Source organism: Spinacia oleracea, chromosome 4 (genome assembly GCF_020520425.1).
Source record: "Spinacia oleracea cultivar Varoflay chromosome 4, BTI_SOV_V1, whole genome shotgun sequence".
In the NCBI taxonomy this organism is placed as follows: Eukaryota; Viridiplantae; Streptophyta; class Magnoliopsida; order Caryophyllales; family Amaranthaceae; genus Spinacia; species Spinacia oleracea.
This window is the reverse complement of record NC_079490.1, coordinates 45,931,576-45,956,442: the sequence shown is the minus strand read 5'-3', so window position 1 is coordinate 45,956,442 and position 24,867 is coordinate 45,931,576.

Below are 24,867 nucleotides of genomic sequence, written 5' to 3'. Positions count from 1 at the left end.
GATTCCGATAATATTTCCGATTCTGACAATATTTCCGTTTCCGGCAATATTTCCGATTCTGGCAATATTTCCATTTCCGATAATATTTTCCGATACATACCATGTTTCCGTTTCCGGCAACATCTACGACTTGGATAATATTTATATTTCCGATACGATCCATATTTCCGTTTCCGGCAATATCATCGTTTCCGGAGTATTCATTTCTTGCCTGTGACGATCTCAGCTCCCACTGAAACCAAGATCCGTCGATTCCGAATATCCTTAGATGGAGTATTTAATGCCATTAAATACTTGATCCGTTTACGTACTATTTGTGTGACCCTACGGGTTCAGTCAAGAGTAAGCTGTGGATTAATATCATTAATTCCACTTGAACTGAAGCGGCCTCTAGCTAGGCATTCAGCTCACTTGATCTCACTGAATTATTAACTTGTTAATTAATACTGAACCGCATTTATTAGACTTATCATAGAATGCATACTTGGACCAAGGGCATTATTTCCTTCAGTCTCCCACTTGTCCTTAGGGACAAGTGTGCATTTCCTAATTCCTTTGTCGCTCGATGCTTGCTCTTGAACATAAGGTAAGAGTTGTCATCCTTATTATGTCCAGAGGTGTTCCTCGGTTTCAGAGTTCAACTGATCAAATAAACAGATAATCATAGCCTATGATTCATCCGAGCACGGCCATGCATTTCACAGTTTCTAGCTCTCCGAGTGGGCTTGTACAACTTTTAAGCATCTCATCCCGATTTATGGTAGGACAATCCCAATCTTGCGATCTTGAGATTAGACTTCGTTTGATAGGTGATTACCTGAGCGTTGCCTTTATAGCCTCCTTTTACGGTGCGACGGTTGGTCAACGTCAAAGCAACCAGTTCTCAAACAAGTAATCTCAAATCACTCAGGTATTGAGGATTTAGTGTCTATTAATTTAATGAAATTTACTTATGACAGATTTTCATCTCTTACAGTAAAGTTTCATAGGTCTTGTCCGATACTAATCTTCCCAAAGTAAGTATCTATGCAAATGATTATGACATTGCCATGTCCACATAGTTCAAGAAACAGAACTACTAGTCATCTTGCATTCTAATCGTCTAACGTTTTCTATGCGTCCAATTTTATAGAAAACTCCGACTAGGGACCATTTTCAATCTTTGACATTCAAGTTCACTTGATAGACATTTCTTAGTCACAGGACTGGTCCTGACAGTCTATCTTGAATATATCGTCAAATTGAAGGGACTCATCATTTAATAAACCACAAATTAAATGGAAAAATGAATTCTTTTCATTTATTGTGAATGATTAACCAATAATGTTTTACAAAGATTTAAACTCTAAAACTTTAAAACATTAAATAGAGACATTAAAGCCATTCTCCAATAGGCTTGATTCCCATAGCTGCAGTGTGCGAGTTGTGCTTCGCTTGCGGCAGAGGTTTAGTTAATGGATCTGATATGTTGTCATCAGTTCCAATCTTGCTTATCTCGACTTCTTTTCTTTCAACGAACTCTCGTAGAAGGTGAAATCTACGAAGTACATGCTTGACTCTCTGGTGGTGTCTAGGCTCTTTTGCCTGTGCAATAGCTCCGTTATTGTCACAATACAGGGCTATTGGTCCTTTAATGGAGGGGACTACACCAAGTTCACCTATGAACTTCCTTAGCCATATAGCTTCCTTTGCTGCTTCATGTGCAGCAATGTACTCCGCTTCAGTTGTAGAATCCGCAATGGTGCTTTGCTTAGCACTTTTCCAACTTACTGCTCCTCCGTTGAGGCAGAAGACAAACCCAGACTGTGATCTGAAATCATCTTTGTCGGTTTGGAAACTTGCGTCCGTATAGCCTTTAACAATTAATTCATCATCTCCACCATAGACCAGGAAGTCATCTTTGTGCATTTTTAGGTACTTCAGAATGTTCTTGGCAGCAGTCCAATGCGCCTCTCCTGGGTCTGACTGGTATCTGCTCGTAGCACTAAGTGCGTACGCAACATCCGGGCGTGTACATATCATAGCATACATTATTGAACCAATCAATGATGCATATGGAATCCCATTCATTCGTCTACGCTCATCAAGTGTTTTTGGGCACTGAGTCTTGCTTAGAGTCATTCCATGAGACATGGGTAGGTAGCCTCGCTTGGAGTCCGCCATCTTGAACCTATCAAGCACCTTATTGATATAAGTGCTTTGACTAAGTCCAATCATCCTTTTAGATCTATCTCTGTAAATCTTGATGCCCAATATGTACTGTGCTTCTCCTAGATCCTTCATCGAGAAACATTTCCCAAGCCAAATCTTGACAGAGTTCAACATAGGAATGTCATTTCCGATAAGTAATATGTCGTCGACATATAATACTAGGAAAGCAATTTTGCTCCCACTGACCTTCTTGTATACACAAGATTCGTCTGCGTTCTTGATGAAACCAAAGTCCTTGACTGCTTCATCAAAACGTATATTCCAGCTCCTGGATGCCTGCTTCAATCCGTAGATTGACTTCTTTAGCTTGCATACCTTTTTAGCATTCTTTGGATCCTCAAAACCTTCAGGTTGTGTCATAAACACAGTTTCTGTTAAAACTCCGTTTAAGAAAGCAGTTTTGACATCCATCTGCCATATTTCGTAATCGTAATATGCAGCGATTGCTAACATTATCCGAATAGACTTTAGCATTGCAACTGGTGAAAAAGTTTCATCGTAATCCACACCGTGGACTTGCCTGTAACCTTTTGCAACCAATCTAGCTTTGAAAACTTCAAGTTTCCCATCCTTGTCCTTTTTCAGTTTGAAAACCCATTTGCTTCCAATGGCTTGATAGCCATCTGGCAAATCGACCAAATCCCATACTTGGTTTTCAGACATGGAGTCTAATTCAGATTGCATGGCTTCTTGCCATTGCTTGGAGCTAGGGCTCGTCATAGCTTGTTTGTAAGTCGCAGGTTCATCACTTTCAAGTAATAGAACGTCATAGCTCTCGTTCGTCAAAATACCTAAGTACCTTTCCGGTTGAGATCTATATCTTTGCGATCTACGCGGGGTAACATTTCTAGATTGACCATGATTCTCACCAGATTCTTCTAAAGATCTCTGAGTTTCATCCTGAATGTCATCTTGAGCATTCTCTAGAGTTTGTTGTTCGACTCGAATTTCTTCGAGGTCTACTTTTCTCCCACTTGTCATTTTGGAAATGTGATCTTTCTCCAAAAAGACACCATCTCGAGCAACAAACACCTTGTTCTCAGATGTATTGTAGAAGTAATACCCCTTTGTTTCCTTTGGATAGCCCACAAGGATACATTTGTCAGATTTTGGATGAAGTTTGTCTGAAATTAATCGTTTGACGTATACTTCACATCCCCAAATCTTAAGAAAAGACACATTTGGAGGCTTTCCAAACCATAATTCGTATGGAGTCTTTTCGACAGCTTTAGACGGAGCTCTATTTATAGTGAGTGCAGCTGTATTTAGTGCATGTCCCCAAAATTCTAATGGAAGTTCGGCCTGACCCATCATTGACCTGACCATGTCTAGCAAGGTTCTGTTCCTCCGTTCCGACACACCATTCCATTGTGGTGTTCCAGGAGGAGTCAATTCTGATAGAATTCCACATTCTTTCAGATGGTCATCAAATTCATAGCTCAGATATTCACCGCCTCTATCAGATCGCAGTGCCTTAATCTTCTTGCCTAATTGATTCTCTACTTCACTCTGAAATTCCTTGAATTTGTCAAAGGATTCAGACTTATGCTTCATTAGGTAGACATAACCATACCTATTGAAGTCATCAGTGTAAGTGATAAAGTAGCTGAAACCACCTCTAGCATTTGTACTCATTGGTCCACATACATCTGTATGGATTAAACCCAATAGTTCATTTGCTCTTTCTCCAACTTTAGAGAAAGGTTGCTTTGTCATTTTGCCAAGTAAACATGATTCGCATTTACCATAATCCTCTAAGTCAAATGGTTCTAGAATTCCTTCCTTTTGAAGTCTTTCTAAGCGTTTCAAGTTTATATGGCCTAATCGACAATGCCACAGATAGGTTAGATCTGAATCATCCTTTTTGGCCCTTTTGGTATTTATGTTATATACTTGTTTGTCGTGATCTAATAAATAAAGTCCATTGACTAATCTAGCAGATCCATAAAACATCTCTTTAAAATAAAACGAACAACTATTGTCTTTTATTAAAAAGGAAAATCCCTTAGCATCTAAGCAAGAAACTGAAATGATGTTTTTAGTAAGACTTGGAACATGGAGACATTCTTCCAGTTCCTACAGCTAATGCAGCAATCCGTGCTCCATTTCCCACTCGTAGGTCGACTTCACCCTTGCTTAAATTCTACTTCTTCTTAGTCCCTGTGGATTGGAACATAAGTGTGAGCCACAACCTGTATCTAATACCCAAGAAGTTGAATTAGCAAGTATACAGTCTATAACGAAAATACCTGAAGATGGAACGACTGTTCCGTTCTTCTGATCTTCCTTTAGCTTCAAGCAATCTCTCTTCCAATGCCCCTTCTTCTTGCACTAGAAGCATTCGGATTCAGAAGTGGGTTGACTGACCTTCCTCTTTACAGATTTGGCGCCAGTTTGCTTAGTTGGGCTGGCCTTGTTGCCACCTTTCTTAGCATTCCTCTTCTTTCCAGATTTCTTGAACTTGCCCCCACGCACCATAAGCACATCCTGCTTATCACTTTTTAGCGTCTTTTCAGCGGTCTTCAGCATACCGTGAAGCTCAGTGAGCGTTTTGTCCAGACTATTCATACTGTAGTTCAGTTTGAACTGATCATACCCGCTATGAAGAGAATGGAGAATGGTGTCTATAGCCATTTCCTGAGAAAATTGCTGATCCAGCCGACTCATATTCTCAATGAGTCCAATCATTTTGAGAACATGTGGACTTACGGGCTCGCCTTTCTTAAGCTTGGTCTCAAGAATTTGCCTATGAGTCTCGAATCTTTCGATTCGAGCCAGATCTTGGAACATGTTCTTCAACTCACTGATGATTGTGAAAGCATCTGAGTTGATGAACGTTTTCTGCAGATCCGCACTCATGGTGGCGAGCATTAGACATTTCACATCCTTGTTGGCATCAATCCAACGATTGAGGGCTGCCTGAGTGACCCCGTCGCCTGCAGCTTCGGGCATCGCCTCATCTAGGACATACTCCTTTTCTTCCTGCATAAGAACTATTTGCAAGTTCCTTTGCCAGTCAAGGAAGTTTTTCCCGTTCAACTTCTCCTTTTTGAGAATTGATCGAATGTTGAATGAATTGTTGTTTGCCATATTAAAAACTACAATTGAAAAGAATAAACAAATAAATAACCATTCACAGTTTCTCTTAATAAACTTAAATTCTAGCATACATGCATAATTCAATGTTTATTAAGCATTTTATTCAAGTTATGTGTTCCGGCAGGTGTGAATAAAATGATTCCAAGATCCTAAAATCATTGAAGAACTAAGCACAGTTTGTCGACTTAATCCTAGAACATCTTAGGTAAGCAAAAGCCTTTTGCTAATAGTCTAGAAACTATTCTTGGTTGATAGGTACGTCTAAGAACTTATTAGGTAAACCTATCGATTTTGCCACGACATAAAAGGACTCCTTACTTATATCGTTGAGTTTCACCAAAACTAACATGTACTCACAATTGTTTGTGTACCTTGCCCCTTTAGGACCAATAAGTAACACCTCGCTGAGCGAAAACTATTACTAGATTGATGTAAAGGATATCCAAGCAAGTGTATATTTTGGCATGGCACCTTTTAACTCAATTTTTAAGTTTGGAACTTAAGGCTCTTACTATGTTGGTTAGATTTTAAGTGAACTAAAATCCTTAATCATGCAACATAATCAAGCTTTTGATCTCATGCATTTTAAGACATATTTAAAAGCAATAAATAACTTAAAACATGCATAAGATAAATGTGATCTAGTATGGCCCGACTTCATCTTGAAGCTTTGACTTCAAAGTCCGTCTTGAAAATCTCCGTGGGAGGCACCATTTTCTTCAAATAGGATAAGCTATAACTAATTACAACTATTTGATGGTACGCAGACCATATTTGAATTGAAAAATAACTTTGGGACTTTAGACCAATTACATTCAAATTAATGGTACGCAGACCATATTTTCTATCCTATTTGGGCCATACTAGTCACTTCATAACCTGCAAAACAGTACATATACAATATATACCATTCACCCATTCATTATCATGAATGGCCCACATAGCTGGTTAGTAAAACACATTATGCATCACGTAAACATTTGCAGCAATTAATCAAGGGCACCAATAATCTACCAATTATTCAGTCCTTATTAATTCTAATCAAGTTGTTTTAACCTTAATGATTTGTAGACCTAATCAAGAGTTTATGACTAAAAAGCGCTCCCACTTAAACCAATAAATTCATATGCTTTACTAATTTTAAACATAAAAATGTATTTCTAGTCTAACCGGAAACATACAAATTTAATTAAAATTTAAAGCTCATATAAATTTATAATTGAATTCAAAAAGTTTAATTTAATTTCAGTCGTTATTTAAATTAATTCATGATTTTAATTTTAGTAAAATAATTAGAATAAATAAAATTTATTATAATTACAATATTCAAAATTAAAATCCAAGAAAATAATTTAAATTATTAATTTTAAAATTAATTAAAATTACGTGAACTGAAATTTTCAAATTAAACATTCAAAACGATCTAATCGTAACGCAAACACCCTACGCATTGCACGCCCATGGGCCGCACGCACACAGCCATTGCTGGCCATGTGTGCGCAGCCCATGCGCTCGTCGCATAGCTGCTGCATCTTCCATCGCAAGCCATCTCACGCTGTGGTGCTCGCTGCGCGCGCGCCATCGCTCGCAGTGCGCGCTCGCCAGCGCTCGCTGCGCGCGCTCCATAGCTCGCTGTGCGCGCGAGCCATTGCTCGCTGTGCGCGCGACATCGCTCGCTGTGCGCGCGACATCGCTCGCTGTGCGCGCGACATCGCTCGCTGTGCGCGCGAGCAACGCTGGGCGCAGCGCTCGTGGCACGCGAGCTTGCGCTCGCTGCGCGCGAGGCTGCGCGCTCTTGCGCGAGGCAGTGCGCGTTGTGGCGCAGCTCGCTTGCTGCCCACACGCGACTGCCTTGGCTTGCCTTTCGCCCATGCCCATTTGTTCATAGCTCGTGGCCCACGACACAAGGCAGGGCTGCTGCCTTGTGCTCGTGCACCATGCCTTGCTCATTGCATTGGTGCCGCACGGGCGACGAGCTCCCTTGCTCGTCGTCGCATGCCCGCACTATACAACACCCCTTAAGGGTAACACGAAGCGTCCATTGCTTTGTGCGTGCAAAAATTTAAAATTTATATTTAAAATTAATGACAAATTAATAAATTAATATTAATTTCATAATTTTAGGGCGAAAAATCGAAAATTTATTATTCAATTAATTTCCGATTGTCTTGGATTCAAGTCTAGGTCACAAAAATTTAAAATTTATCATAAATTTAAAATTTTTATGGTGGTTTTTAATCATAGGTTTCTAATTAAATTATAATTAATTATGAAAATCAAATTAATTCTAAATTATTCTAATTTTCAACAAATTAATCATAATTACAAATTAGATTGCATAATTAACAAGGCTAGGCATTCAAACTTGTTAAACATATACAGTAGGTCAATCAAAAATTCAAGATTTATCAACAAGAATCGCAAATATTTAATTTAACATCTTAAATTTACGAAATTTTGCATTCGAAAAACTAAAACCTTCGAAAAGTCATAGTTAGGCTTCGAATTTGAGAATTCTGGGTTCGGCAGAAAAAAAACTATTTTTGTCAAAATTTTAGAATGCCTTTTACATGCGGAATTGACACAAAAATCACTCGATTTGGATGAGTAACGAAGAAACTGCCGAAAAACTGCGTACGTATAATTAAATAAACGCAATTTGCAATTAATTAACAATTACGAAAATTAATCACCCCTTTTAATTCTTGCAAATTTGTAATATTTAACCATGTTCATGCAAATTAGATTATGAAAATAATAAGGGGCTCGTGATACCACTGTTAGGTTATGATACATATGATATTACATAAATCATGCGGAAACAACCATTAACCCAGGAATACATATTATTTACACATAATCATATAGCATAATTTAGATGCATACTCTTTGTTGCGTGCCCTCCCTAGCTGCGCCCGAACCGAGCAAGAACAAGTCTTTAGGACTCCAAGTGTCGTCCCTCCGTAGATAGTCCACAGCACGTCCGGATCCGCCTTAAGATTGACCAACTAGAATCGCCCTTAAGGTACTAGAATTTTCGGCACTTTTGAGCAAGATGTGTGACTGAATTTTTCTCTCAAAAACTCACTTTGAATACTTGAAAACTCGTTATAAATTGTGAACCCAGGCCACATATTTATAGGGGTATGGAAAGAGAATTGGAATCCTATTAGGATACGAATTAATTAAACTTAGAATCCTACAAGAACTCTAATTAATTAATTTATCAAATAGAATTAGGAATTTAATCATTAACCGAACTCTGCACGTTTTAGGAATCGTGCATGAACACAAACTCACACACACACACACGGCAGCCACGATGGGCCGCCCATGCGCGTGCGGGCGAGCAGCAGCCCACGCAGCGAGGCCCACGCAGCCGCGGCCTTGGCGCGCGCTGGGCCTGCCTTGCGGTAGGCCTGGGCGCTGTCTTGGCTGGGCTTGTGGCGCGCGTTTGGCTTGCTGGGCGATGGCCTGGCTTCGAGCTGGGCCCTCGTCCGGCAGGCCTCGTCCGATGCTTATTCGTACGATACGCTTCCGATTAAATTTCCGATTCCGGAATTCATTTCCGATACGAACAATATTTAACATTTCCAATTCCGGAATTAATTTCCGTTTCGAACAAATATTTAATATTTCCGTTTCCGGAATTATTTTCCGATTCCGATAATATTTCCGATTCTGACAATATTTCCGTTTCCGGCAATATTTCCGATTCTGGCAATATTTCCATTTCCGATAATATTTTCCGATACGTACCATGTTTCCGTTTCCGGCAACATCTACGACTTGGATAATATTTATATTTCCGATACGATCCATATTTCCGTTTCCGGCAATATCATCGTTTCCGGAGTATTCATTTCTTGCCTGTGACGATCTCAGCTCCCACTGAAACCAAGATCCGTCGATTCCGAATATCCATAGATGGAGTATTTAATGCCATTAAATACTTGATCCGTTTACGTACTATTTGTGTGACCCTACGGGTTCAGTCAAGAGTAAGCTGTGGATTAATATCATTAATTCCACTTGAACTGAAGCGGCCTCTAGCTAGGCATTCAGCTCACTTGATCTCACTGAATTATTAACTTGTTAATTAATACTGAACCGCATTTATTAGACTTATCATAGAATGCATACTTGGACCAAGGGCATTATTTCCTTCATTACAACCATGGGCCTCAAACCCATCTTTAAAACAGTTCATGGAATTCAAAGCTATGCTTGATTTCCAGTGCGACAATGTGAGTGTTGCTTCTCACTTGTTGCATAGGTTTAGTTATCATGCTTTGCCAATCTTAACATCCTTTTCATCGAATGTTCTTTGAGATATGATGATAAGATCTTTTCGAGTTTGTTTATTATGTGATCTAGTCTTTCTTACTTCGATGGTGGTTTTACTCATTTTGCAATGAAGAACCATCAAGTCAGCAGACGTTTTTCTTGCTTCAAGAGTGGTTCTACGCATTTTTCAATGAAGAACCATCAAGCCAGCAGATAGGTGATCTACCCAAGTTCAGTGAAGAACTTTAAACAACCATGTTTTATTGCTTCTTAGGCAATAATTACTTTTACTTCAACTGTATAGGTTGCTAGTGATGCTTTGTTTGGATTTACCTATCCAAGCAGTTCATAGATATGTGGAAGACTCTCCAACTATATCTTAGAACATAGAAATTATTATTTTAATTTCCCACGCAACAACTCATGGTCTCCAATCCATGTTGCCATTTCAAAGACCATGCTCTATAGCTCGTCCTTATCAATGGTTAACTCCAAAGGGTTTTGCTTGATCCTTTGCCAGTGTTTATGCGTGTAGCATCAATATTTAGCATATCTTTATTTCCTTGAATCAAGAACTATTCCTATGTACCTTTTCAAGTACCATAAGCATTCTTGATCTCAATCTAGTTGATCTTCACTTAGATCAATAGAGATTGGTATATGTTCGTCATGCCTAAAGTCATACGATACGTTTTTGGCGATCCTCATATTATATCATATATGATAAATTCTTTTGCAGAATAATTCCCAATTGAATTCTATTCATGTAACTTTAGCTTATCTAGTTTCAGTAGATACTAAATTCAGCTAAATTCTTTGACATATAATATAGGTTAAGAATCTCATTTAGACTCTTTGATGTTTAACTTAGTAAATGCTTATACATAGTTCAAACATCCTTTACTTAGATTTATTCACATGGGTCGAATATCTCCAATGGAGACTTTCGTGTTTGATTTAGTAAATGCCATTACTTAATCCAAAACAATATCATAAGATCTTTGTAAATAGATCTTAATACCCAGTATGTACTAAGTTTCGCCTTGGTCCATCATTGATGAATAATTTCAAACCTAAGTCATTAGCATTTGAATGTTATTTCACAATAGAGAGATATGTGTGATACACATAGGACCAAATAAGTTTTACGTACTCCCACTAAACTTCTTATATATCTATAAGAATCATGTATATTTTATGAAACTAAAATACTTATTAGCTTCACTAAAATCCAATTCCCAATTGCTTGCTTAAATCTGTACTTAGATTTCCTAAGCTGGCATTCATTTCAAGCATTATTTGGATCCAAAAATCCTATGACATGCCATGTACATAGTTTTCTTCCAACATTTGATTGAGGAATATGTTTTGTCATCCAATTGCCATATGTACCAATATGCAATCATTGCTTTAATTATAGACTTAAGCATTACGATTTTGCATGAGGTCTCAACACAATCCATGCCATGAATTTGCTTGTAACCTTTAGCAACTAATCTAGCTTTGTGTGTGAACACAATTCCATGTTTGATGGTTTTTATCCTTAAAACAAACTTGCAACCAATAGGTGTGAAACTATTCTTGCAAATCAACAAAATTTCAATTTTTTCATCAAAACATTGAGTATGTTTTATGGCCTTTAACCAATTAAACATATAGTCTATATATGGCCTCTAACCATTTTAGGGAATCTGGGTTTCGTCATAGCTTTCTTACAAGTCACTTCTTTTAGTTTGACTGCAAGTTGTAGGTTTCTTTACTATCTAATAGAAGAATTGCATAGTTTCAGTGACTTTAATTCTATGCCTACTTGGGTATAGAACATCAAACAATAGAATATCAATAGCCACTTGAAAGTCCTTTGAATATTCTGTTCTCCTTGAAGCACTTGTAAAGTTTTCTAAGAGATGTCTATTCTTTAAAGCTACTTCTAAAGTCCTTAAAGAATAAGTTCGGTTTTTCTGAAGCACTTCGAAAAGCCTCCGGAATGTCCGTTTATGTTTGTTGTTCGCCTCGAAGACTTTCGAGGTCTATTTTCTCCCACTTGTCATTTTGGAAACGAATCTCCAAAAGGACATCATTTCGAGCAAACAAACATTATGTTCTCAAAAATTCGTGGTAGAAACAATACCCTTGTGTCTCATTTGAATAAATCACAATGAAACATATATCTAGACTTGGGCCTTAGTTTGTTGAATAACAAACACTAAGCTCCCACTGAGTTTAGCAACTCTTTAGATATATATAATTGAAAAGATATCCTGAAATTACTTTTCAATAGCTTTGACGAATTTGGTTTAGTTTGGTGGTAGTTGAGCATTTTGTTTTAGAAATTATAGGAAAAGTCTTTATGATTCATCATTGATCGAAGCAAGTACTAATTGACTTTGATCATTCCAACGTAGATATGCCATATCTTATGGAGCTAGATTGTGAAATTACAACACACAATCATTGATGATCATATTTGGTCTCAAGTAATCATCAACATGATCTAACCTAGATCTTTATGATTTCTTGCCAAGTGGATTTTATACTTCTGAATCTTTGAACTAGCCAAACAGATTCAACTTATATCACATTTGAGTAAATAAACTCAAATATGTGTGAAATAATAAAGTCATAAAACCTTTCTTTTAGCTTTGAACTCTATCGTCTAGGCGTTCTAACAATAGTTCATATCTTTTGTTACTTTCAACAAGTAAGACTAGCTTGTCTTAAGTTGATCTAGAAATCAACCAACTTTCAAAAGTCCATTAAAATAGAGCTTTTGAATGTTAACTTGTTGATATGGTCTAAGCAACAATGCCAAAGATTAGTGGAACTCAAATCAAGGGGTTGATTTGAACCTAGTAAAGTTCTTTAAAGAGTTGTTTGTTTTAATCAAGCATATTGACTCATTCCGTAAATGACCATTTCATTCAAATAAACAAACAAACAAGCATTGTTTTTGTTCTTCTGAATGTGAGTCTTTCTGTGTTTGAAGCAGAAATTTAGGTATGCTGATTATGGAACAAAATAGCCATTTAGTTCCAGCCTTTGAAAGGACTTAGAACAAACTAGATGACCCTACAACTAATGTAGCATTGCCATGCTTCATTTCCCACTTGTAGGTCATTAGTGTATCCTAGCTTCCATTGTTTGAGTTATTACCGAAGTAAGAACCTCAAGCGGTATATGATACCAAGGAAGTTTGATTGCTAGGTCACTTCTCTTTAAACATAAATTTATAGGTAGAAACGGAATCGTAAATTCCTTTCATTTGTTCCTCGTTTTCCTATTTCTTGTACCCTTTCTTATAGTCTTAAGAATTGAATTCTTTAGTGTTGACTTTTATACTTTGTTAGACATGTCCAATGTCACCAACAAGGTTCTTTACCATTTTAATTTATGTTGAATATTTTGTTTCAACTAGATGAGCTTACCAGAAGCTTCTAAAGTTCTCTAAGCATCGATCTATTCGAATGTCTAGGGACTAGACTCATTCGAGAATTAAATGGACAAAGATATTAGGTTGTTAACCATTGGTAAAGCTGAGCGTATTAAACTCAATGCTTTATGATCTCAAAACTCTATGTATTTTGAATTCACAGGCACCAATTGGTTTGCCATTCGATTTTGATATTCGAAAACAACCATAAAAGTCGCTAAAAGAAACGTACATTTTAAATTGCTCACTTTCTCTCATTTCCGTGAATCGTTCTTGGATTCACTACCAATCGAGGAAATTTACTGTTACCTTTCTAAAAGGATTTACTGCAGTGCAAGATATTTAATTATAAACAATAATTAAAACATACATTGAAGCATGCAAAGTCTAAACATTTATCATGAATAATAACTTGAAAATAAAAGCAATCATGCAATTTAAACAAGTTATTAGCATTTTATTCGAATTTATTGTTCCGGCAGGTGTGAATAAAATGATTCCAAGACCCTAAAATCATTGAAGAACTAAGCACAGTTTGTCGACTTAATCCTAAAACATCTTAGGTAAGCAAAAGCCTTTTGCTAATAGTCTAGAAACTATTCTTGGTTGATAGGTACGTCTAAGAACTTATTAGGTAAACCTATCGATTTTGCCACGACATAAAAGGACTCCTTACTTATATCGTTGAGTTTCACCAAAACTAACATGTACTCACAATTATTTGTGTACCTTGCCCCTTTAGGACCAATAAGTAACACCTCGCTGAGCGAAAACTATTACTAGATTGATGTAAAGGATATCCAAGCAAGTGTATATTTTGGCATGGCACCTTTTAACTCAATTTTTAAGTTTGGAACTTAAGGCTCTTACTATGTTGGTTAGATTTTAAGTGAACTAAAATCCTTAATCATGCAACATAATCAAGCCGCAATCTTATGCATAATTAAGACATATTTAAAGCAATAAATAACTTAAAGCATGCACAAGATAAATGTGATCTAGTATGGCCCGACTTCATCTTGAAGCTTTGACTTCAAAGTCCGTCTCGAAAATCTCCGTGGGAGGCACCATTTTCTTCAAATAGGATAAGCTATAATTAAAACTAATTACAACTATTTGATGGTACGCAGACCATATTTGAATTGAAAAACAACTTTGGTTCTTTAGACCAATTACATTCAAATTAATGGTACGCAGACCATATTTTCTATCCTATTTGGGCCATACTAGTCACTTCATAACCTGCAAAACAGTACATATACAATATATACCATTCACCCATTCATTATCATGAATGGCCCACATAGCTGGTTAGTAAAACACATTATGCATCACGTAAACATTTGCAGCAATTAATCAAGGGCACCAATAATCTACCAATTATTCAGTCCTTATTAATTCTAATCAAGTTGTTTTAACCTTAAGGATTTGTAGACCTAATCAAGAGTTTATGACTAAAAGGGCTCCCACTTAAACCAATAAATTCATATGCTTTACTAATTTTAAACATAAAAATGTATTTCTAGTCTAACCGGAAACATACAAATTTAATTAAAATTTAAAGCTCGTATGAATTTATAATTGAATCCAAAAAGTTTAATTTAATTTCAGTCGTATTTAAATTAATTCATGATTTTAATTTTAGTAAAATAATTAGAATAAATAAAATTTATTATAATTACAATATTCAAAATTAAAATCCAAGAAAATAATTTAAATTATTAATTAAAATTACGTAAACTGAAAATTTCAAATTAAACATTCAAAACGATCTAATCGCAACGCAAACACCCTACGCATTGCACGCCCATGGGCCACACGCACACAGCCATCGCTGGCCATGTGCGCGCAGCCCATGCGCTCGTCGCATAGCTGCTGCATCTTCCCATCGCAAGCCATCGCACAAGTGGTGCTCGCTGCGCGCGCGCCAGCGCTCGACGCACGCGAGCCATCGCTCGCTGTGCGCGCTCGCCAGCGCTTGCTGCGCGCGCTCCAGCGCTTGATGCACGCGAGCCATCGCTCGCTGTGCGCGAGCAATTGCGCGCGATCAACGCTGGGCGCAGCGCTCGTGGCACGCGAGCTTGCGCTCGTGGCACGCGAGCTTGCGCTCGCTGCGCGCGAGGATGCGCGCTCTTGCGCGAGGCAGTGCGCGTTGTGGCGCAGCTCGCTTGCTGCCCACACGCGACTGCCTTGGCTTGCCTTTCGCCCATGCCCATTTGTTCATAGCTCGTGGCCCACGACACAAGGCAGGGCTGCTGCCTTGTGCTCGTGCACCATGCCTTGCTCATTGCATTGGTGCCGCACGGGCGACGAGCTCCCTTGCTCGTCGTCGCATGCCCGCACTATACAACACCCCTTAAGGGTAACACGAAGCGTCCATTGCTTTGTGCGTGCAAGTTATATGAACGAATCGCATAAAAATTTAAAATTTATATTTAAAATTAATGACAAATTAATAAATTAATATTAATTTCATAATTTTAGGGCGAAAAATCGAAAATTTATTATTCAATTAATTTCCGATTGTCTTGGATTCAAGTCTAGGTCACAAAAATTTAAAATTTATCATAAATTTAAAATTTTTATGGTGGTTTTTAATCATAGGTTTCTAATTAAATTATAATTAATTATGAAAATCAAATTAATTCTAAATTATTCTAATTTTCAACAAATTAATCATAATTACAAATTAGATTGCATAATTAACAAGGCTAGGCATTCAAACTTGTTAAACATATACAGTAGGTCAATCAAAAATTCAAGATTTATCAACAAGAATCGCAAATATTTAATTTAACATCTTAAATTTACGAAATTTTGCATTCGAAAAACTAAAACCTTCGAAAAGTCATAGTTAGGCTTCGAATTTGAGAATTCTGGGTTCGGCAGAAAAAAAACTATTTTTGTCAAAATTTTAGAATGCCTTTTACATGCGGAATTGACACAAAAATCACTCGATTTGGATGAGTAACGAAGAAACTGCCGAAAAACTGCGTACGTATAATTAAATAAACGCAAGTTGCAATTAATTAACAATTACGAAAATTAATCACCCCTTTTAATTCTTGCAAATTTGTAATATTTAACCATGTTCATGCAATTTAGATTATGAAAATAATAAGAGGCTCTGATACCACTGTTAGGTTATGATACATATGACAATTCATAAATCATGCGGAAAAACCATTTAGCCAGGAATACATATTATTTACACATAATCATATAGCATAGTTTAGATGCATACTCTTTGTTGCGTGCCTTCCCTAGCTGCGCCCGAACCGAACAAGAACAAGTCTTTAGGACTCCAAGTGTCGTCCCTCCGTAGATAGTCCACAGCACGTCCGGATCCGCCTTAAGATTGACCAACTAGAATCGCCCTTAAGGTACTAAAGATTTTCGGCACTTATAGTCAAGAAATGTGTCTGAATTTTCTCTCAAAAACTCACTTTGAATACTTGAATAATCTATGAAAATATGTGACCCTAGGCACTTATTTATAGAGTTATGGAAAGGGTTTTGGAATCCTATTAGGATACTAATTTATTTAATTATAACCCTACTAGGACTCTAATTAAATAATCATTATCTAATAGTTTTAGGATTTAATCACACTTTGAATCCTGATTGCTTCAGGATTCCCGCACAAGCAATGCACGAGCACCGTACACCCGCGCAAGCCTTGCGGCCCACGCTAGGCGCACATCGCTCGGCCCACTGCTGTGCTCCGCGCGCGCGCCCAAGGCCTTGGCTGGGCCTGGCCTTGCGCTGGGCCTGGTCGAGGCTTGGCGTGCGCTGGTGTGCGTTGGCTCGCTGGGCGACGGCCTGGCTTCGTGCTGGGCCTTCGTCTAGCGGGCCTCGTCCGATGCTAATTCGTACGATACGCTTCCGATTAAATTCCCGATTCCGGAATTCATTTCCGATACGAACAATATTTAATATTTCCGATTCCGGAATTAATTTCCGTTTCGAACAAATATTTAATATTTCCTTTTCCGGAATTATTTTCCGATTCCGATAATATTTCCGATTCTGACAATATTTCCGTTTCCGGCAATATTTCCGATTCTGGCAATATTTCCATTTCCGATAATATTTTCCGATACGTACCATGTTTCCGTTTCCGGCAACATCTACGACTTGGATAATATTTATATTTCCGATACGATCCATATTTCCGTTTCCGGCAATATCATCGTTTCCGGAGTATTCATTTCTTGCCTGTGACGATCTCAGCTCCCACTGAAACCAAGATCCGTCGATTCCGAATATCCATAGTTGGAGTATTTAATGCCATTAAATACTTGATCCGTTTACGTACTATTTGTGTGACCCTACGGGTTCAGTCAAGAGTAAGCTGTGGATTAATATCATTAATTCCACTTGAACTGAAGCGGCCTCTAGCCAGGCATTCAGCTCACTTGATCTCACTGAATTATTAACTTGTTAATTAATACTGAACCGTATTTATTAGACTTAACATAGAATGCATACTTGGACCAAGGGCATTATTTCCTTCACGCATACCATATTTGAATTGAAAAACAAATTTGGTGCATTAGACCATATTTTCGATCCTATTTGGGCCATACTAGTCACTTCATAACCTGCAAAACAGTACATATACAATATATACCATTCACCCATTCATTATCATGAATGACCCACATAGTTGGTTAGTAAAAACACATTGTATGCATCACATAAATATTTGCAGCAATTAATCAAGGGCACCAATAATCTACCAATTATTCAGTCCTTATTAATTCTAATCAAGTTGTTTAACCTAAAAGGATTTGTAGACCTAATCAAGAGTTTATAACTAAAATTGCTCCCACTTAAACCAATAACTTTATATGCTTTACTAATTTTAAACATAAAAATGTATTTCTAGTCTAACCGGAAACATACAAGTTTAATTAAAATTTAAAGCTCATATAAAATTATAATTGAATCCATTTATTTAATTTATTTTTCAGTTGAATTAAATGAATTTAAATTAATTCAAGGTTTAATTTTAGTATAATTATTAGTATAAATAAAAATTAATAATAATTATAATATTCAAAATTAAAATCCGAGAAAACAATTTAAATTATTAATTTTAAAATTAATTAAAATTATTTCCGAACTGAAAACTCAAATTAAAATTCAAAACGATTCAATCGTAACACGACGAGCACTTGGGCTTGCACCCAAGTCCCATCGTGTGAACGACTGGTCGCTGCACAAGGCATACATAGCTCCACACAACACGCAGCCACAGGCCACACGCACACGCAGCCATCGCTGGCCACGCTGCGCGCAGCCTCTATGCTGTGTCGCGTCTGCTGCTGCTTTCCCTCGCGAGGCACTGCTCGCTGCACGCGAGCCATCGCTCGCTGCACGAGCCAGCGCTCGCTCGCGCGAGGCAGTGCGCACTGTGGCGCAGTTCGCTTGCTGCCGACACGCGACTGCTCGCTTTGCCCTGCCCCTCGCCCACGCCCATCGCATAGCACACACGGCCAGCACCTTTGCTTCGCGCGCGCGCCATGCTATGCTGCTCGCTGCATTCGTACCGCACGGGCTACGAGCTCCCTTGCTCGTCGTCGCGTGCCCGCACTATACAACACCCCTTAAGGGTAACACGTAGCGTCCTTTGCTTTGTGCGTGCAACATTTATGAGCGTTTTCATAAAAATTTAAAATTTTTAATTTAAAATTAACGACAAATTAATAAATCATATTAATTTCATTATTTTAGGGCGGAAAATCGAAAATTTATTAATTAATTATTTCCGATTAACATGGATTCAAATCTAGGTCATAAAATTTTAAAATTTAACATAAATTAACAATTTTTATGGTGGATTTTAATCATGGATACCTAACCAAATTATTAATTAATTATGAAAAACAAATCAATTCTAAATTATTCGAATTTCAACAAATTAATCATAATTACAAATTAGGTTGTATAATTAACAAGTCTAGACATTCATAATTGTTAAACATATACTGTAGGTCAATAAAAAACTCAAGATTTATCAACAAGAATCGCAAATATTCAATTTAACATCTTAAATTTACAAACTTTTGCGTTCGAAAAACTTAAACCTCTGAAAAGTCATAGTTAGGCTTCGAATTTGGGAATTCTGGGTTCGGCCGAAAAATTCTAATTTTGTCAAAATTTTAGAATGCCTTTTACATGCGAAATTGACACATAAATCACTCGATTTGGTTGAGTAACGAATATTCTGCCGAAAAACTGCGTACATATAATTAAATAAACGCAATTTGCAATTAATTACGAAAACTAATCACCCCTTTTAATTCCTTGCAAATTTGTAAAATTTAACCATGTCATGCAATTTAGATTATGAAAATAATAAGAGGCTCGTGATACCATTGTTAGGTTATGATACATATGACAAAACATAAATCATGCGAAAAACCTTAATGCCATGAAACATATTATTTATACATAATTATTTAGCATAATTCAGATGCATACACTTTGTAGCGTGCCCTCCCTAGCTGCGCCCGAACCGAACAAGAACAAGTCTTTAGGACTCCAAGTGTCGTCCCTCCGTAGATAGTCCACAGCACGTCCGGATCGTCCTTAAGCTTGACCAACTAGAATCGCCCTTAAGGTTCCTAGGATTTTCGGCTAAATGGGTTGCAAGTGTTTGGCTGATTTTGTTCCAAAATTTTACCTTTTGAATACTTCAATTGTCTTTGTAAATATGTGACCCTAGGCACCTATTTATAGAGTTTATGGAAAGGAATTATAATCCTATTAGAATACAAATCTATTTAATTATAATCCTACTAGGACTCTAATTAAATGAACTTTATCTATTAGGATTAGATTTAATCACATGACGAATCCCGGTAGCCTTAGGATTCCGAGTAACACACACGAGTGGCACAATGCACCGCACGCAGGCCTTACGGCCCACGCACAGCGCAAGGCCCAGCTCGTCGCTGCCTTTGATCCGCGCGCGCCCAAGGCCTTGGCTGGGCCTGGCCTTTGCGCTGGGCCTGGTCGAGGCTTGGCGTGTGTTTGCGCTTTGGCTTGCTGGGCGATGGCCCGGCTTCGTGCTGGGCCTTCGTCTGGCAGGCAGCGTCCGATGCTAATTCGTACCATACGCTTCCGATTAAATTCTCGATTCCGGAATTCATTTCCGATACGAACAATATTTAATATTTCCGATTCCGGAATTAATTTCCGTTTCGAACAAATATTTCATATTTCCGTTTCCGGAATTATTTTCCGATTTAGATAATATTTCCGATTCTGACAATATTTCCGTTTCCGGCAATATTTCTGATTCCGGCAATATTTCCATTTCCAATAATATTTTCCGATACGCACCAAGTTTCCGTTTCCGGCAACATCTACGACTTGGATAATATTTATATTTCCGATACGATCCATATTTCCGTTTCCGGTAATATCATCGTTTCCGGAGTATTCACTTGCTTGCTTTTGACGATCTCAGCTCCCACTGAAACCAAGATCCGTCGATTCCGAATATCCATAGATGGGGTATTTAATGCCATTAAATACTTGATCTGTTTATGTACTATTTGTGACACCCTACGGGTTCAGTCAAGAGTAAGCTGTGGATTAATATCATTAATTCCACTTGAACTGAAGCGGCCTCTAGCTAGGCATTCAGCTCACTTGATCTCACTGAATTATTAACTTGTTTAATTAATACTGAACCGCATTTATTAGACTTATCATTATATGCATACTTGGAACAAGGGCATTATTTCCTTGAGGGCGGTGGTGCGGTGGGATTCAAAGTAGAAAGAAGATGGAGGGTTGTAGAATGATTGAGAGAATGGGTCAACAAAAGTAAAGGTGTTGTTCGGATAATTTATAGGGGAGATAGTAAAGTCCTAGTCCATTTATTATGAATTTTTAGTTGTTATATAAGAAAGGGTAGAATTGCAATAATTGTACCATACTTTATTTAAAGGGTTTTGGGTTGATGAAAGTGTGTTGCACACGCTTCATTATAGTTATTTGCTATTGTTAATGAAATAATTAATTTAGGGAACAATTGGTACTACTCGTTTTGCCACACACGAGTGTTAACGCGACTTAACGAAAAAAGCAAATTTTCTATTCAATCTGGAAAAAACGACTTATGTACATTTGGGATAAAAAATGTTTTACCAAATTATTTATAGTGTTGTGGCCTTGTGGGTAAGGGTTCAAAAGTAATTAATCGTTTACCAAAAAAAGTTATTATAGTCTTGTGGGTACGGTTCAAAATTAAATAATCGGTTACCATAAAATAGTGCTCTATCGATCTGACGTAGTGCTTGAGATGGAGAGTTTGTTATAAAATATTTCGTTATTGTTAGAGAGTGCAAAACAAGTGCATAGGCGTAACCCGTAGAATAGTAGAAATAAACATATTTACAAACTATGATAAATTATCCGCTTCACTTATGTCATTATTGTATATATTATTGTAATAATATTTTTTTTATTGTAATAATATTATTGTCATAAGCTAAATATTTATCATTGTCATAATATATTGTTTATTCCTCCAACATTAAGTACAATATAATATATATAAATAGTATACAAACACACATTAATATTAAATGAGTAAAGTATACATACATTATCATCCAAACACATAGTTCTTAGATCCTTGTAGCTTGTTAACAACTTCTACTTAGAACGTTTAACATGTATCCGGGTCATGCACCCCCTCACATCCAAATCTCTTTATGTTTGTGGATAATATTTGATATGACCACTAGACTAGCACATATACTAGTGATTTATTAACTATACTATAGATTCATTAAATATACTATTGATTTATTAACTATACTATAGATTCATTAAATATACTATTGATTATATTTTTATATAACAAGGATATATTTACTTTTTAAAAAGTATATGACTATTACTCTAAAGTATTTAATTCTATACATACATTATTGGATCATCTTCAATATATATCTGATAGCAATATAAATTACTAAAAGATGGTGATGACAACTATTAAATGTTATATTCTAATTTGTAAAAAACTTGTGAACTTATGATATAAAAGAATTATGAATTAATTTTTGATGAAGTGAATTTGTGTATGTAATTTAAAAAATACTAGCTAGGTATATATTACCTCATTTCCTAAATGATCTTTACGCTTACTATTTGCATGGTAATTAAGGATTTATGGTGTGAAAGGATGGTCGGGCAACAAATGGTAAAAGAGTGGCTATAAATTGTCCAACAATGACAAGGAATGAAAATTAATATTACATTATTGTGAGTGAGTAAGCCCCGTTTAGTTCACCTTATTTAACCCCGTATAATGTGATCTGATATGGTCTGGTCTGTTATGATTTGCTCTATTATGATGTGATCTGATAATGTTATGATCTGGTCTGATCTTATCTGATCTGAACTTATTTTATAAGTTATGATCTGATTAGAACTTATGTTTTATGATCTGGTCTGATTTGTTCTTATCTGATCTGATTAAATCTGAAATAAGGTCCTGAATTAAGGTGAACTAAACAAGGCCTAAGTTATGTTGGGCCAAATTGTAGGGAAAATGGAATAATATATAGTGTAAGGAACTTTAACGAGAGGGCTAATACGGAAAGCGTAAAGAAGTTTGAGGAACATAGGTAGTTGTTATTTTTTTCACGCCGTGCAACCTAAATGTACTCTCATAACATAAGTCATCCCAAAATGGATTTAATTTTTAACTTATAATAAAAAATTTATTTAATCTTAGTACTACTAATAACATCTGACTATAGTAATAGTGTTTGATGACCAATACAAATTTCGTGTTTGCCGGAGGATTCCGATCCTTTGACATTACAAGCTAGTATCTAGTTATAATTTCGTTACTTCAGTACAAATGAGTTTATTTTGTGTCCCCCATAAAAACTGGTTTTGCATGAGGTATATAGGACCAATTACATAATTATTGGTTTTATAACAGGAAGAACAAATTAACAATTTGGGGGAATGAAATTTCCCATGGGAAGGCAAGGATTTGGAGGGTTTTGATCTGATTGATGGTCAATCATTGACCAATTATCTCAATTTCCTTTTTCAACTTACAACAGAAAGATTATAGAACACATAAGAAAGTGACGTAGTACTATTGATACCCCCAAAAAATAGCCATACTTCATTAAGCTCAATCAAGTAGTTACATTATCCCAATAAATGGGCATCCTACTTAATTAGGCTCAATCAAGTTGTTCAATTACAACCCTTATACATGGGCAGACCGCATTAGGCTCAGTCATTAATTTCAATTACAACCCCTAAAGTAGCAAAGATAAAGCTATTAATTTAAGTGTTCATCAAAAAATATTACATCTTCCCAAATTACTTGTTACCACTAATAACCACAACTAGTCCAAAATAATGGGTTCGCACATAATCATCACCATCCATCACTTGCGTACCCATTCAAACATTAGTACCACCTCGATCAAGGGTTTTTTACGCGTCCAAACAATGTACTACCATTCTTTATATTTGCACCCTTGATTGGCATGAATCCCTTTAGCTTATCGTTCTCCCGGTATAATTTAACCCGGCCTGCATCTACCTGCAATATTTTAGCCTAGTCTTGGACTACAGTCGATAGGGGTGTTTGAAAATGAGCTTTCACTGCCCACCCCAACGGCCGGTCAACCATAGCCCGAATGAAGAACCAACAAACATATGTATTAACATTCATATCCTGCACCTGTAAAAGATAATTAAAAAATTTACATGATTATAATGGGAAATATCTCGCATATTTAGGATGTGGTAATTTATTTTAATATAAATAAATCACTTCCACGTAAGTGTATATTTATTAAATAATAACAACACCAAAACTTGTTTAAAAAATTGTACAACAGTCCAATTGCCTTCCTTCACCCAATTTAAAGGGGCAACTTAATTAATTAACAAATCCAATAATTTAACATATTCACCCCAAAGGCTCATTATAATCAACGAACTACTTCAAGATACCGCACAATTAATGAGCTTTATAATCTGAACTCACACATGCAAAGTCTAATTGATTTTTACAACTAAATCGTGCATGTAACATATTCAAGATAATTTGTATACCGACTAATTGTGCATGAAATTTACTCGAGCAAATATTCAACACCACCACTTAATTGAGAACATTTTAAAAATGAATCTAACCATCCAATTATCATTCGCACATTTAAATAAGTATATTGTAACACCCTAATAATTCCTTGCTTTAATAAAATCATTTCCCAACTTAAAATAAAGGAATTACTAAAGGATTACCGCCACCGTGATAACGGTTAAAGCTATTACCAGAATTACGCAGCGGAATTTAATGTCAACTTACTTTTCAAAAACATAAATGATAAATTATCGAGGCCTTCTACAAGTTGGAACCATGACGGCCCAAAAACCAAAGTATAAAAGTTCAAAGAATTCAAACATAATTAAAGTATAATTAAAAAGTCCAAAGTACGAAAGCATGCAACTCTCTCAATCATCCCAAGCCATATGATTTCGATCTACCAACCTGCTATATTATTCTACTCCCCATCGATGCAAGTGAAAATGATAGATCATCATAGGGTCATTAAGGCAAAGGCCATGACCAAAAGACATAAAGCACGTAGTCAGCAAAAGCTGAGTACTTACAAGAATAGAGTGAAACAAAACTACAAGCATGCATCACTCACTAAGTACTAATCAACATGCAAAATCCATTTAATAATTAACAAACAAATCGTGAATACAAGACTCGACTCTTGACTCGACTCTTGACTCACAATTTAATTAGAATAAGCTTCGAACGGGCCAAA